Raw genomic sequence first — 4,165 nt, forward strand, 5'->3', positions numbered from 1 at the left:
AATCCAAAAAGCATCGTAATGCTTTATTTGCCCACAAACACAAAGGCATGCACACAGTTTATATGTTATTTTCAGCTCCATGTCCAAAGAAACTAGAAAAATAAGCATAAACCAAAGAAATGCTGAGGCCAGCATATCAAATGAGAATTAACCACAATTGAGAAAGAATAAATTTCATTTGAAATAGAAAATAAAATATGATCCTATCTTCCTCCTTTTTACTGTCAAACTCTCGAACAATGGCATTCGTTTTCAATAGTTACAAATCCTCAGAAGAAATTTGGCCTAATTTCACAGGTATATATGTTCATATATATACACATGTAGATTTTGGATTTTGTGGATTGTGGATTTTTCTGTGACAAATTAATATTCCATACTGGTTTCTCCCTGCTGCCTGGTATTCGTTGTTGCCAATTCCTTCCAGTCTTGGCCGCCGCGTGTTAAGAAATAACAAATAATAGTATATTGTCGGCCGGGCGCGGTGGCTCACGCCTGTAATCCTAGCACTTTGGGAGGCTGAGGCCGGCGGATCACCAGGTCAGTATATCAAGACCATCCTGGCTAACATGGTGAGACCCCGTCTCTACTAAAAATACAAAATAGCTTGGCGTGGTGGCGGCGCCTGTAGTCCCAGCTACTCAGGAGGCTGAGGCAGGAGAATGGCATGAACCCGGGAGGGGAGCTTGCAGTGAGCTGAGATCGTGCCACTGCACTCCAGCCTGGGCGACAGAGCAAGACTCTGTCTCAAAAACAAACAAACAAACAACAACAACAACAAAATAGTATATTGTCAAGTAAAACACAAACACTCTGTAAACCTCTCTGATAAAAAAAAAACATAATCTTATTAAACATTTCAAAGCAAAGAGAAAAAATTTCTTAGGTGATCTACTGTTCTAAAAATATCTGTGCCCCTAATCCCTTATAATAACAAAGATGATCAGAAGTTAATAAAAATTACCCTGACAATGTCTGCATGTATTGAAACATCACACTACTCCATAATATGTAAAATTATTATATGTCAATTATAATTTAAAATTAATTAAATTTTAAATGTTTTACATTAATTATCTTTGCTTACCCCCAAGGCAAAGTGAAGATATGTAGAATTTAGTTCTGACAAACTCACAAAAAATGGGATAAAAATAATCCTTTTTAAAAAATACACATTTTTACAATAAACAATAAATATTTACTTTCCTAACAAATTCCGATTTCTACCATTTAATAGAAACATTCTGTTCACTGTATTAGGCAATGCCTTTTAAAGTTTCAAATGTTTTCATGTGGAACTTATTATAAAATTATTTTCTAGACTTTTATTGGCTATAAAATATATTCATTACTAAACAGATGGGTTTGTTTTTATACTATCCTATTTTTAGATACTTCTGGAAAGACTCTGCATAATTTCTCGTGATTGAGGGCTGCCTCTAGAGTAGCTAATCCTGTCTTACTTACCCCAGCACCCTTTTTGCTGGCTATTGGGAATAATGCTGCATGAATTTGGGAGTGCAGATATTTCTTTGAGATACTGATTTCCATTCCTTCAGATATATACCCAGAAATGGAATTGCTGGGTCACATGGTAGTTTTGTTTTTTGATGAACCTTCATACTGTTTATCTCCTTCACTCTTTGTAGTTGTACAGTACTCCATTCTATGGAAGTATACCCATAATTTATTTAATCAATCTCCTGCCGTTGAATAGTTGTATTGTTTCCAGTATTTCTCTCCTAAAAAAATTCCGCAATGAAAAATTTTACATTGTTTCATTCCTTATGTGTCTGGATATATCTGTAGTATAAATTCTCAGAAGTGGAATTACTGGGTCAAAAGGAAAAGTGAATTGATTAATATATTAGACAGCCTGTTTCCCCACAGACTTGCCGATAGAGTATATTTGCTGTATATTCTATAAACAGAAAGTGATTGTAAAAGAATATTTTTTACTTCCATTATTAGAATACAAAGTATACTTTTTAATATTACAAATCATTCTTTAAAAGAATGTGATACTAAATAGTTTTGTTTTGTTAAACAGAGTCAGGGTCTATGTTGCCCCGGCTGGTCTCAAACTCCTGGACTCAACTGGTAAGCTGCCTTGGCCTCCCAAAGTGTTGAGATTACAGTCAGGAGTCACCATGCTAGGCCACCAAATTGTTTTTTGTTTTTGGGGTTTTTTTTTTTGAGATGGAATCTCACTCGGTCACCCGAACTGGAGTGCATTGGTGCAATCTTGGCTCACTGCAACCTCCGCCTCCCAGGTTCAAGCGATTCTCCTGCCTCAGCCTCCTGAGTAGCTGGGATTACTAATTCTTCTGCCTCAGCCTCCCAGCTAATTTTTTGTATTTTTGGTAGAGACAGGGTTTTGCCATTTTAGCCAGGCTGGTCTGAAACTCCTGACCTCAAGTGATCCTTCCACCTTGGACTCCCAGTATGCTGGGATTACAGGCGTGAGCCACCACACCTAGCTGACCAAATTGTTTTTAATTAGAGTGTTTAAATACACTCCTATACCATCATACTTATTAATTTCTTTAAGAAAAAAAATAGTACCAGAAATGATGTAATACTTTATGTGCCTATTCTCTTTATTTGTGTTTTAATTCTACTTAATAAGTATTGTTGCTTACTAGTCCAAGCTCAAAAAGCATGCATAAAATATGGATTTTAGCCACTGATGCTAAACAACTTGAGAAATTTAGGGACTTATACAAATTGTTTTTCAAAAGAAAATTTATTAGAGTATAACCAAATTTTTAAAATATGGTTTTTATGCATGCTTTTTGAGCTTGAACTAGGAAGCAACAATACTTATTAAAAAGAATTAAAACATAAGTAAAGAGAATAGGCACATAAAGTATTACATCATTTCTGGTACTAATTTTTTTCCCAAAGAAATTAAATAAGTATGATGCTATAGGAGTGTATTTAGGCACTCTAATTAAAAACAATTTGATCAGCTGGGCACAGTGGCTCATGCCTGTAATCCCAGCACTTCGGGAGGCTGAGGTGGGCAGATTACGAGGTCAGTAGTTTGAGACCATCGTGGCCAACATGGTGAAACCCCATCGCTATTAAAAATACAAAAAATACCTGGGCATGGTGGCAGGCGCCTGTAATCGCAGTTACTCAGGAGGCTGAGGCAGGAGAATTGTTTGAACCTGGGAGGTGGAGGTTGCAGTGAGCTGAGATCGGGCCACTGCACTCCAGCCTGGGCGACAGGGTGAGACTCCGTCTCAAAAACAAAACAAAACAAAACAAAACAAAAACACATTTTAAAAATTTCGTTATACTATAAGAAATATTATTTTGAAAAACAATTAGTATAAGTCCCTAAATGTCTCAAGTTGTCTAGCATCAGTGACTAAAATAATATGTAAAAATAAAAACAGAAAAAAGAGCAGTAGTCAGTAACTCACCACTTAAACGTACAGCTTAAAATAGAAATTCCTAGGCAATTCAATGGCACATACTTGTGGAAAATGTTACATTCAGCAGTCAGAATTGGCCTCGGATCATCAACACAGTGGTTGTTACCATCATTTATTAACTTGAAGCTTCTCAATTCAAGATGCTACATAAATTGAAGGCATTCGTTTTCTACCCAAAAAATTTGGGTTTAATTCTAGCTCTGCCACTTGCTGCTTGTGTGACCTTAAGCATATTAACCACTCCAAGCCTCAGTATTTCCACCGATAAAATAAGGCTTCTGTGCTCACTTGGCAGCATATATACTAAAATTGGAACGATACAGAGAAGATTAGCTGGTCCCTGCGCAAAGATGATATGCAAATTCGTGAAGCATTCCATATTTTTAACAGACAACATATAGAATAAGATAAAATTTTTGCAATCTATCCATCTGACAAAGGTCTAATATCCAGAGTCTACAAGGAACTTAAACAAATTTATAAGAAAAAAACAAACAACTCCATTAAAAAGTGGGCAAAGGACATGCATAGACACTTCTCAAAAGAAGACATCCATGCAGCCAACAAACATATGAAAAAAAAGCTCAACATCACTGATCATTAGAGAAACGCAAATCAAAACCACAATGCAATACCATCTCATGCCAGTCAGAATGGTGATTATTAAAAAGACAAGAAACAACAGATACTGGTGAAGTTGTGGAGAAAAAGAAACACTTCTA

General features: G+C 36.1%; 1 non-coding gene across 1 annotated transcript; it reads left to right on the forward strand.

Annotated features, from left to right (window-relative positions):
* Positions 1 to 3,723: 3,723 nt before the first annotated feature.
* LOC126957678 (U6 spliceosomal RNA) lies at positions 3,724 to 3,828 on the forward strand. Its single transcript, XR_007726864.1, has one exon. It is a non-coding gene; the product is annotated as a U6 spliceosomal RNA (small nuclear RNA).
* Positions 3,829 to 4,165: the final 337 nt, after the last annotated feature.

This window comes from Macaca thibetana, chromosome 6, assembly GCF_024542745.1.
Source record: "Macaca thibetana thibetana isolate TM-01 chromosome 6, ASM2454274v1, whole genome shotgun sequence".
In the NCBI taxonomy this organism is placed as follows: Eukaryota; Metazoa; Chordata; class Mammalia; order Primates; family Cercopithecidae; genus Macaca; species Macaca thibetana.